General features: G+C 40.6%; 1 non-coding gene across 1 annotated transcript; it reads left to right on the plus strand.

Moving 5' to 3' along the window:
- Positions 1-12,005: 12,005 nt before the first annotated feature.
- LOC136314822 (U6 spliceosomal RNA) lies at positions 12,006-12,110 on the plus strand. The gene has a single exon (XR_010727402.1). It is a non-coding gene; the product is annotated as a U6 spliceosomal RNA (small nuclear RNA).
- Positions 12,111-12,755: the final 645 nt, after the last annotated feature.

Here is a 12,755-nt window from a genome sequence, read left to right on the forward strand (position 1 = left end):
CTGCCCCCCAGGGGGAGATGCTCTGCCCATCCTGGGCGTCGCCATATTGCGACCAGAGCCACTCTAGCGCCTGAGGCAGAGGCCACAGAGCCATCCCCAGCGCCCGGGCCATCTTTGCTCCAATGGAGCCTCGGCTGCGGGAGGGGAAGAGAGAGACAGAGAGGAAAGTGCGGTGGAGGGGTGGAGAAGCAAATGGGCGCTTCTCCTATGTGCCCTGGCCGGGAATCGAACCCGGGTCCTCCGCACACTAGGCCGACACTCTACCGCTGAGCCAACCGGCCAGGGCCGGTAGCCACCCATTTTTAAAGTTGGCCCTAAGTGTAGCTTGAGCCAAAACCTGAAACTATATTTGACCAGTGTATATTAATTACAATGCATCTATACTGAGGTCTTTGTCAAGGTTTCCCTTGACCAATGAGGACAGTAAAAGCTTTGGCTCAGTGATCTGCAAAGCAGAGAGGCTGGTACTTGTGTTGCTCCATCCATCATGTGCTCATCTGCCAGATTTCCTTGCAAATCCCACCAGCTTTTTATCATAGTCCTTCAGGCACTCAATACTAACTCGTGAGAGTTGGCAATAAAACCAATATTGCATTCCTATGAGATAAACAAAAAGGCTTGCTCTTACATTCCATGAGCACAAGGGCCATATGTGGGTCAAGTTGAATACCTACTAGGCAAAAAATAGATTCAGTGGGTGTTGGGAAAACAAGTGTATTAGGGTTGTGCACTGGTTTACCAGCTGCAAGCAATTTGCTTGATTAGTACATGAGCAGGTGACAGCACTATATGTGTATTGTCTACTCTATGTAAGGCTACAGGTACTTGGGCTCAGGGTGGATTGCGGATTGCCTGGCTGCCACTGTGAGGGGCTGTTTTTGCTGTTTGTTTGACTGAGAAGTGGTTTCCCCTTTCTGTTTGCTTGTCTACCATTGTAATAATCTATTACAGGGGTCCCCAAACTTTTACACAGGGGGCCAGTTCACTGTCCCTCAGACCGTTGGAGGGCCAGACTATAAAAAAAAACTATGAACAAATTCCTATGCACACTGCACATATATTATTTTAAAGTAAAAAAACAAAACGGGAACAAATACAATATTTAAAATAAAGAACAAGTAAATTTAAATCAACATACTGACCAATATTTCAGTGGGAACTATGCTCCTCTCACTGACCACCAATGAAAGAGGTGCCCCTTCTGGAAACGCGGCGGGGGCTGGATAAATGGCCTCAGGGGGCCATAGTTTGGGGACCCCTGATCTATTATAAGGGAATGGCCCAAGGCTTTCTGGCTTCGCAGTTTCTCTACCATTTCCTCGAATCCTGTGTAGACCTGCCTGGCCTCTGCCTCTGGCATTGCAGTGGATACTGGGCCCCTTTTGGACTAGTAAAGTTTAAGGCTCCAGGGGTCCCCAAACTTTTTACACAGGGGGCCAGTTCACTGTCCCTCAGACCATTGGAGGGCCACCACATACAGTGCTCCTCTCACTGACCACCAATGAAAGAGATGCCCCTTCTGGAAGTGCGGCGGGGGGCCGGATAAATGGCCTCAGGGGGCCACATGCGGCCTGCTGGCTGTAGTTTGGGGATGCCTGGAGCCATGCTTTTCCTCAAAGACAGAAGAGGGTCCTCTCACCTCGGGTAAGCTCATGCCAGAATGACGTGGTCATGTCCTTTGGATGGGGTTGTGCTCATAGGTAGGCACCTTTTTTCTTTTTCTTTTTTTAAATGTTTATTTCATTGATTTTAGTGAGAGGAAGGGAGAGAGAGAGAGAGGGAGAGAGAGAGAGAGAGAGAGAGAGAGGGAGAGAGACAGGAACATCGATCTGCTGCTGTTTCTGTCCTGACCGGGCATGAAACCAGCAATTTCTGTGCTTCAGGATGATGCACACTTCAGGATGCTTCAGGATGACTAACCCAGTGGTAGTCAACCTGGTCCCTACCGCCCACTAGTGGGTGCTCTAGTTTTCATGGTGGGCAGTAGTGGAGCAACCAAAGTATAAATAAAAAGATAGATTTAACTATAGTAAGTTTTATAAAGATTTATTCTGCCAAACTTAGCAAAAATCCAATATAAAATACTTGGTAAGTATTTATTATTATATGCTTTAACTTGCTGTAACTCTGCTTTATAAATTTTATAAAGTAAAGTTGCTTTCCTACTTTATAAGTCACCATTACTGTGGAACCAGTGGGCGGTCAGAAAATTTTACTACTAACAGAGATACAACAGTGGGCGGTAGGCATAGAAAGGTTGACTACTCCTGCTCTAACCAACTGAGATCCCAGCCAGGGCCAGGTAGGCACCTGTAAGACCGGATCATTCTTACAACACAACACAGCAATTTTGAAACCTGGGCAGAAACAGCTCCAAAGATCTGGTTCATGTTTGGGTTCTTTTTAAGGCTAACGTGATTGGCAGCGGGGGCAGGGGGACAGCAAATGCCTCAAGAGACACCAGAGAGGCCAAGTCTTCAGCTGCTGGTGGTGGTTGATGCTTGAGAATCATTATCGCCTATGGATTTCTTTTTTTTTTTATATTTAAGTCTGAACAATGTTTTATTTTTTTTTAATTTTATTTTTTTAATGGGGCGACATCAATAAATCAGGATACATATATTCAAAGATAACAAGTCCAGGTTATCTTGTCTTTCAATTTGTTGCATACCCATCACCCAAAGTCAGATTGTCCTCTGTCACCTTCTATCTTGTTTTCTTTGTGCCCCTCCCCCTCCCCCTTTCCCTCTCCCTTTCCTCCCTCCCCCTGTAACCACCACACTCTTATCAATGTCTCTTAGTTTCACTTTTATGTCCCACCTACGTATGGAATAATGCAGTTCCTGTTTTTTTCTGATTTACTTATTTCACTTCGTATAATGTTATCAAGATCCCACCATTTTGCTGTAAATGATCCGATGTCATCATTTCTTATGGCTGAGTAGTATTCCATAGTGTATATGTGCCACATCTTCTTTATCCAGTCATCTATTGACGGGCTTTTTGGTTGTTTCCATGTCCTGGCCACTGTGAACAATGCTGCAATGAACATGGGGCTGCATGTGTCTTTACGAATCAATGTTTCTGAGTTTTTGGGGTAGAGGGATGGCTGGGTCATAAGGTAGTTCTATTTTCAGTTTTTTGAGGAACCACCATACTTTCTTCCATAATGGTTGTACTACTTTACATTCCCACCAACAGTGGATGAGGTTTCCTTTTTCTCCACAGCCTCGCCAACATTTGCTATTACCTGTCTTGTTAATAATAGCTAATCTAACAGGTGTGAGGTGGTATCTCATTGCAGTTTTGATTTGCATTTCTCTAATAACTAAAGAAGATGAGCATCTTTTCATATACCTGTTGGCCATTTGTACTTCCTCCTGGGAGAAGTGTCTGTTAATGTCCTCTTTCCATTTTTTTATTGGATTGTTTGTTTGTTTATTGTTGAGTTTTATGAGTTCTTTGTATATTTTGGATATTAGGTCCTTATCTGAGCTGTTGTTTGAAAATATCATTTCCCATTTAGTTGGCTTTCTGTTTATTTTGTTATCAGTTTCTCTTGCTGAGCAAAAACTTCTTAGTCTGATGTAGTCCCATTCATTAATTTTTGCCTTTACTTCTCTTGTCATTGGAGTCAAATTCATAAAATGCTCTTTAAAACCCAGGTCCATGAGTTGAGTACCTATGTCTTCTTCTATGTACTTTATTGTTTCAGGTCTTATGTTTAGATCTTTGATCCATTTTGAGTTAATTTTAGTACAGGGGGACAAACTGTAGTCCAGTTTCATTCTTTTGGATGTGGCTTTCCAGTTTTTCCAGCACCATTTATTGAAGAGGCTTTTTTTTTCTCCATTGTATGTTCTTGGCCCCTTTATCAAAAATTATTTGACTATATATATGTGGTTTTATTTCTGGACTTTCTATTCTGTTCCATTGGTCTGAGTGTCTACTTTTCTGCCAATACCATGCTGTTTTGATTGTCGTGGCCCTATAATATAGTTTGAAGTCAGGTATTGCAATGCCCCCAGCTTCATTCTTTTTCTTTAGGATTGCTTTGGCTATTCGGGGTTTTTTATAGTTCCATATAAATCTGATGATTTTTTGCTCTATTTCTTTAAAAAATGTCATTGGAAGTTTGATGGGAATTGCATTAAATTTGTATATTGCTTTGGGTAATATGGCTATCTTTATTATATTTATTCTTCCTAACCAAGAACAAGGAATATTCTTCCATCTCATTATATCTTTTTCGATTTCTCTTAACAATGGTTTATAGTTTTCATTATATAAGTCCTTTACATTCTTTGTTATGTTTATTCCTAAGTATTTTATTTTTTTGTTGCAATTGTGAAGGAGGTTATTCTTTTGAGTTCGTTCTCAATTGTTTCATTGTTGGCATATAGAAAGGCTATTGACTTCTGTATGTTAATTTTGTATCCTGCGACCTTACTGTATTGGCTTATTGTTTCTAGTAGTCTTTTTGTGGATTCTTTGGGGTTTTCGATGTATAGGATCATATCATCTGCAAAAAGTGATACCTTTACTTCTTCTTTTCCGATATGGATGCCTTTTATTTCTTTGTCTTGTCTGATTGCTCTGGCGAGAACCTCTAGTACCACTTTAAATAAGAGTGGAGAGAGTGGACAACCCTGTCTTGTTCCTGATTTAAGGGGGAAAGCCTTCAGTTTAGTGCCATTTAATATGATGTTAGCTGATGGTTTATCATATATGGCCTTTATCATGTTGAGATATTTTCCTTCTATACCCATTTTGTTGAGAGTCTTAAACATAAAATTGTGTTGTATTTTATCGAAAGCCTTTTCTGCGTCTATTGATAAAATCATGTGGTTTTTGTTCTTTGTTTTGTTGATATGATGTATTATGTTAACCGTTTTATGTATGTTGAACCATCCTTGAGATTCTGGGATGAATCCCACTTGATCATGATGTATTATCTTTTTAATATGTTGTTGTATTCGATTTGCTAGTATTTTGTTTAGTATTTTAGCATCTGTATTCATTAGAGATATTCGTCTGTAGTTTTATTTTTTTGTGCAGTCCTTGCCTGGTTTTGGTATGAGGGTTATGTTAGCCTCATAAAATGTGTTTGGAAATATTACTTCTTCTTCAATTTTTTGGAAGACTTTGAGGAGAATAGGAACCAAGTCTTCTTTGAATATTTGATAAAATTCGCTGGTATAGCCGTCTGGGCCTGGGCTTTTATTTTTGGGGAGGTTTTTAATGGTTTTTTCTATTTCTTCTCTACTAATAGGTCTGTTTAGGCTTTCTGCTTCTTCTTGACTCAGTCTAGGAAGGTTGTATTGTTCTAGGAATTTATCCATTTCTTCTAGATTGTTGAATTTAGTAGCATATAGTTTTTCATAGTATTCTACAATAATTCTTTGTATATCTACGGTGTCCATGGTGATTTCTCCTCTTTCATTTTGGATTTTGTTTGTATGAGTTCTTTCTCTTTTTTCCTTGGTAAGTCTTGCCAAGGGTCTGTCAATTTTGTTGATCTTTTCAAAGAACCAGATCTTTGTTCTAATAATTTTTTCTATAGTTTTACTGTTCTCTATTTCATTTATTTCTGCTCTGATTTTTATTATCTCCTTTCTTTGGCTGGTTTTGGGTTGTCTTTGTTCTTCTTTTTCTAGTTCCTTAAGGTGTGAAGTTAAGTGGTTCCCTTGGGCTCTCTCTTGTTTGTTCATATATGCCTGAAGTGATATGAACTTCCCGCTTATCACTGCTTTTGCTGCATCCCATAGATTCTGATATGTCGTATTGTCATTTTCATTAGTCTGTATATATCTTTTGATCTCTGCGCTTATTTCTTCTTTGACCCATTCATTTTTTAAAAGTATGTTGTTTAGTTTCCACATTTTTGTGGGATTTTTTTTCTCTTTTTTGCAGTTGAATTCTAGTTTCAAGGCTTTATGATCAGAAAAAGTGCTTGGTACAACTTCAATTTTTCTGAATTTGCTGATGTTGTTTTTGTGGCCCAACATATGGTCAACTCTTGAGAATGATCCATGTACACTGGAGAAAAATGTATACTCAGTCACTTTGGGATGAAATGTCCTGTAGATGTCTATCATATCCAGGTGCTCTAGTGTTTTGTTTAAGGCCAATATATCTTTGTTGATTCTCTGTTTGGATGACCAATCTAGAGCCATCAGCGGTGTATTGAGGTCTCCAAGTATGATTGTATTTTTTTCAGTTTTTGTTTTAAGGTCAATAAGTAGCTGTCTTATATATTTTGGTGCTCCTTGGTTTGGTGCATATATATTAAGAATTGTTATGTCTTCTTGATTCAGTATCCCTTTAGCCATTATGAAATGGCCATTTTTGTCTCTGAGTACTTTTGCTGTCTTGTATTCAGCATTATCAGATATGAGTATTGCTATTTCTGTCTTGTATTCAGCATTATCAGATATGAGTATTGCTACGCCTGCTTTTTTTTGGATGTTATTTGCTTGGAGTATTGTTTTCTAGCCTTTCACTTTGAATTTGTTTTTATCCTTGTTACTTAGATGAGTTTCCTATAGGCAGCATACAGTTGGATTTTCTTTTTTAATCCATTCTGCTACTCTGTGCCTTTTTATTGGTGAGTTTAATCCGTTTACATTTAGTGTAATTATTGACACTTGTGAGTTCCCTATTGCCATTTTATATCTTGCTTTCTGTTAGTTTTGTGTCTTGTTTGATCCTTCTCTTTCGTTTTTCTATATTTTGTTTTTATTTGGTTGTATTCCATACATCTTTCCTCTGTTGCTATCTTTTTTATCTCATGTGCTTCTGTGGTGGTTTTTTCAATGGTGGTTACCTTTAAGTAATGAAAAGGGTTCCTACCCTGTTCATTGTAGCACACTATTTTGTGAGTACTTTTGCACTCCATCGTCCTTTGCTACTGTTAATCTCCATCCTCTCCCCCCTTTATTTTTGTTGTTGTTACAGTTTAAATTTGGTTTTATTGTGTTCTTCTTGGATCTTTTACTTGTGGCTTTGTTTTCTTTTGTTTTTTGTATCTGATTGGAGAACCCCCTTAGTAATTCCTCGAGTGGGGGGTTTTCTGATGATAAATTCCCTCATTTTTTCTATATCTGTGAATGTTTTTATTTCTTCTTCATATTTGAAGGATAGCTTTGATGGGTATAGTATTCGTGGCTGAAAGTTCCTCTCTTTCAGGACTTTAAATATTGGGGTCCACTTTCTTCTAGCTTGTAGAGTTTCTGCTGAGAAATCTGATGATAATCTAATGGGCTTTCCTTTATATGTTGTATTCTTCTTTTCCCTGGCTGCCTTGAGAATTTTTTCTTTGCCATTGGTTTGTGCCAATTTCATTATGATGTGCCTTGGAGTAGGTTTGTTGGGGTTAAGAAAACTCGGAGTTCTGTTTGCTTCATGAATTTGAGGCTTTAGTTCTTTCCACAGGCTTGGGAAGTTCTGATCTATTATTTGTTTGAGTATGTTCTCCATTCCATTTTCTCTCCTCCCTCTGATATACCTATTATTCTTATGTTATTCTTTCTGATGGAGTCAGATAATTCTTGTAGGGCTATCTCATTTTTTTTAATTTTTGAGTCTTTTTCTTCTTCTCTCTGTTGTGCCTCAAGTTGCTTGTCTTCTATTTCACTAATCCTCTCTTCTATCTGGCCTGTTCTATTAGCTAAGCTTGTTACCTCGTTTTTCAGCTCATGAATTGAGTTTTTCATCTCTGTTTGATTTTTTTTTATAGTTTCAATTTCCTTGGACATATATTTTTTGTGTTCATTGAATTGTTTTCTGAGCTCCCTAAATTGCCTTTCTGTGTTTTCTTGTATATCTCTGAGTATTTTTAGGATTTCTATCTTGAATTCTCTGTCATTTAGCTCCAAGGTTTCCAATATATTAAATTTTTTCTTCATAGATTTTTCCTCATCTATCTGTGTTACCTCTCTTTCTTTTGTATCCATGATATTCGATTTTCTCTTCTTTAATGGCATCTGAGGGTGGTTTTGTTGATAGTATTAATGAGATTTAATAAAGAATAAAAAGTTAAAAAAATAAAAAATCGAAAAAAGTTGTTTTTAATTAATAATGAAATAAAGAAAAATAAAATAATAAAAATAAATAAATAAATTTTTTTAAAAAAAGGAAATTATTCCCCCCCCTCCTTTTTTCCTCTCCTCTCCTCTTCCCTCTTTCTTGAGAAAAATCTTGTGGTGAACTGTGAATTATATTGTATTTAATAGAACAAACAATGCCTGTAATAGAGGGCCTGAATTGGGGAAAAGTAATAAAGGGGCAAAAAATAAAAATAAATAAAATAAAATAAAAATAAAAAGGGGGGGTATGGACCCACAAAAAGCAAATAATGAAAAAATTTGGATCAAGAATAAAATGATTTGCGTTTAGGTGTTGGTTGACTAAGAGTTATGATGAGAGGAATAAGAGGGAAACAGGAAAATGGGGGGACAAATTAAAAAATTACTATTGTATTTAGTGGAACAAGAGCTTGATAAAATGGAGAGCCTGGGATGGGAGCACTGCTAGTGAGTTAAAAAGGTGAAGTAAAAGACCCCCAAAATGCCACAAACATAAGTTTGAGTCCCAGATAAGATAATTTGTTCATTATTGAGGTTTGAATGAGAGGAGACGTAAAGGAGAAAAGAAGAAACTAATATAGAAAGAGAAAAGAAAGAGAGAGAGAGAGAAAAAAAAGAGGGAACCACTAAAAGAAGAAAAAAGAAAAAAGAGGAGAGAGAGAGAGAGAGTTAAGGGTTTTGGAGTGCAACCCTCATAGAGAGAAAGGAAGAGGAAAGAAAAGATAATGGGAGATGTAACACTTATGGGTAGTGTAGTTTAAGGAGAGGAGAGAGTAAGACCGGTAGAGAGTTAAATGACCAAATTGGAGAAGGAAAAAAAAAATCAAGGATGAAGATAAGAGAAACAAACAAACAAATATAATAAAATGGGATAGGTTATAAAGTCTGCGGATTATTCTTGATTTTGAGAGGTTATCTTCTTGCTTTTTCTTTTCTCTCCCTGTTCCTGGTTGGTGACTCTGTACCCCAGGTTCTGCCCCTTTGGCACGCTCAGGTAGAGGTTTGCAGTTGATAAGTCTCTATGGCGATGTCATGTATTGTGCTTTAATCACGTTGGCAGTTGAGGCTCATTAGCATTTATAGGCTCCGACAGTGAGAGAGTCCGTGTTCCTGGAGCCTCTCTCCTAGTCTTTCCTTCCTCAATTAGTAGCCTGATAATCCAGCTATGGGGTTGCTGCTGCCTCTGTCTGGATAGTAAGAGGCTCAAAGAGCTGGCCACTCCCCACTCTATTCCCACTCAGCACAGGGCTCTGGGTAAGGCTCAGTCAATCAGAGCTGCTAGCATAATCAGCCGGGGCTTCCGCCCACTCAAAGACCTCTGGCTCTGCCACTCTGTCTGGTAACACGTGCGGGCACCCACTCCCGGGGCGCTTGGAGGAAACTCTCGTTCACTATCTGTGCGCAGACCAGGATGTCAGACCAGAAGTCTTGCCCTCTGAGTGAAACCCCCCCCCCGCCCGCACTGAAAAGTTCCAGCATTGGAATTGGCTCTCGCTCTGTCCCTGTGTGCGGCTTTTTCAAGGCGCTGGGGTAGCCTGAGATTCCGCTTTAGGCCCACACAAAGGCCCCTGACTCTGCCCCTCTGTGGGATAACACGGGCAGGCACTGCCGAGGCACTCAGAGGAATCTCTCGCTCACTATCTGTGCACGCAGACCAGGATGTCAGACTGGAAGTCTCGCCCTCTGAGTGAAACCCCCCTCCCACACGAAAAGTTCCAGCGTTGGAATTGGCTCTCACTCCGTCCCCGTGTGCGGCTTTTTCAAGGCGCTGGGGCGGCCTGAGATTCCACTTTAGGCCCACACAGAGGCCCCTGACTCTGCCCCTCTGTGGTACAACACGGGTGCACACTCCCGGGGCTTTGGAAGGAATCTCTCGCCCACTATCTGCGCGTGCTGACCAGGAGATCGGGTAAAATGGCTGCCCCGCTTGTCTTTCTTTGTCTGGGTTTGGCGCGAGTGTTAGCTGTATTGCCCAGGTTGTCACAGGAACAGTTTTTCCTCGGCTTGGATCTCCGTGCCACAGCCTGGTTTGGCTGTTTGTGCCGCGGCCTGGATCTATTCACCCCCTTTGCCCACCTTAGTTTCTATATTCTCAGTTTCCAGTGAAAGCCGCCCTGTTTAGGTTAGTGAGGAAGGCGGAGCATTTCTTACTCCCTATTTCCTTCGGGGTTTGGTTATATATTTAGCCAATTTTTCGCTCGATCATACCTTTGGGTGTATTGCAAAACATCTGGAGGCTCCAAGGATAGGTTTTTCTGTTTCTGGTTGAAGATCTTGTTGAGTTTTGGGGGAGATTTATTGGTATGGCTTCCTACCCCGCCATTACTCTGACGTCATCTCCAATGTTTTATTTTTAAGAAATGACCAGATTCCCTCTATTACATCTGTCTAAGACTCCCTCTTGATGCTTATCTTGGTCACGTGATACATTTATTCGTCCCACCCTAAAGACCAGTCTGTGAAAATATTTTCTGACATTAAACCAGTCCGTGGCCCAAAAAAGGTTAGGGACCACTGTCCTAAAAGACCTTAAGAAAAGGCTCTGAACTTGGTTTGGAGCTTCTCTGGCCTCTGTCTTTCCTGCTGCGGAGCAGCAGGAAACTCAAAACCACCAGCAGCAGGAGTCCGACTACGCGGCACGGCCTCCGCGGGACACTACACGTGGTCATCGCGCATTCGCACAGCGCGCAGAGGCCTATGGATTTCAGGGTGAAGAATGTGGAGGGGTCTGTGACAGAGCAAACGTCAGTCACACTGGGCTGAATTCTGACAACTGACAAGCTCCATGCCTGTGTTACCTGTCCAGACTCGTCTGCTTAGCACCAGGGAATGGCCCTGCACAAACAGGCTTTTCAGATATTGCAGCCCTACAGGGCCCTCTTGAGAACATTTTAAGATTGACATTCCCAGCTCTGTCCAGATTGCTCCTCTAATATATTTGCAAACTGCTAGACCATTTAATTTGTTGCTCAAAACTCTGCAGAAGTTTCCGTCTCAATCAGAGTAAAGCCAGACACCCCCAGGGGCTCACAGGCACTGTAAGATCTGCCCTGGCACCTCTCACTGTCCTTTCTTGTTTCTTCCACTGCAGCCATGCCAGCCTCCTGCAGGCCTGCTTTGGGGCTTCTGTACTTGCTGTCCTCCCTGCCAGAACATTCTCCCCCAGCGGTTTTCATCTGTGGTCCCTTGACTTCAGAGAGGCTGTCTCTGGCTACCTCAGCCAAATATGGCGGGTCCTCAAGTACCATCATTTCCTTCAATAATTCATTGTAACATTGATTAAAAATAGAAAAGCCAATTCCTGGGGGAAAAAAGATAAAGGTCGATTCTGGGTGGGGCCGCTCTCTGTGTGGACTTTGCGTGTTCCCCATGTCTGCATGGCTTTCCCCGGGGACTCAGGTTTCCTCCCACATCCCAAAGCAGTGTATGTTAGGTTAGTTGGCGTGTCTCCATTGTCCCCGTCTGAGTGAGCATGAGTGTGTGAGAATGGCCCTGCACTAGAGGGCCTCCTGTCCAGCGTGGGTCCTCCTGTGCTCAGAGCTGCCGGGACAGGCTCTGGCCCCGGCAACCCTATATAGGATTAATCAGGTTGAAAAATAATTACCATACTTAACATTTATTCATCTTTCTTAAATGTGTGTATAGCTCACATTTATTTCAATGTTGAATATTAGAAGTACTTAGGGTCCTTATTTAGAAGTCTGTATGTTTTTGTGACCAGAAATATGTCATAAGAACTTAACATTTGAGTATATAATATATGTATAAGTAAATATAAAGACATAAATTTGAGTGGGCTCAAAATATTTTAGTGTTGGGTATATGTGATCACAAAAACTTTGGTCACTGTTCAATATGATACTTTTTTTTAACAGAGCCCAAAATAATAGTATCTTGCTTAAAAAATATAAAGCTCCAGCGCTCCCTCAGGCAGCACATGCGCTAAACGCAGAACAACACGGAAAAGACCAGCAACCCCTCCACAAGGGTGACACACAAATTCGTGAAGCATCCCATATTTTGTGCCAGGCCCCCGGTGGGCATTCTCACACCCTTTCATTAGCTCAGAAGAAATATGAGCCAAAGTACAGTGTGAGGGACTCAATAGCAAAGTCATGACACTTTACTATAAAAAAAAAGTAAAAAGCCCCATCTTAAAAAAAATAATTTCAGGGAATTTTATCTGCAAATACTTTTGAAATGCCATTGAACCCCTGCAGTAACATGTTGTGCAAACACCTGCCACCCCAGTGGACGTGGGGCATGGGCTGTCTCCCGTTCAGGCTCTGAGGGGTGACACTTTCCTGTCGTGGCTTTTCTCAGAATGGCATCATCACAAACTAATTCTCTTCAGATTAAGTAGTGCATCTCAGATCTTTGAAATCCAAAAATATTATTTTCAAAAACAAATAAAATAAGATAGCAAAAGAAAAATTGTGGGTGAGATGAAAAAAGAACAACTAATGAAGGCCCGAAGCAGAAAGCAAGAAATCACTCCAGAGAGACTGCAAATGTGGTTAGTGAACTAACCCTATTCAAGTCAGGAATACATTCTGAATTACTGACATATGAATGACTTTCATATTCTATTAAAGAAGGAAAGAGGTATTAGAATAAATATTAAAAGCAGTCCAGATCAATCTGGAGAGCATTAATCTTGCCTATTAC

This window comes from Saccopteryx bilineata, chromosome 10, assembly GCF_036850765.1.
Source record: "Saccopteryx bilineata isolate mSacBil1 chromosome 10, mSacBil1_pri_phased_curated, whole genome shotgun sequence".
In the NCBI taxonomy this organism is placed as follows: Eukaryota; Metazoa; Chordata; class Mammalia; order Chiroptera; family Emballonuridae; genus Saccopteryx; species Saccopteryx bilineata.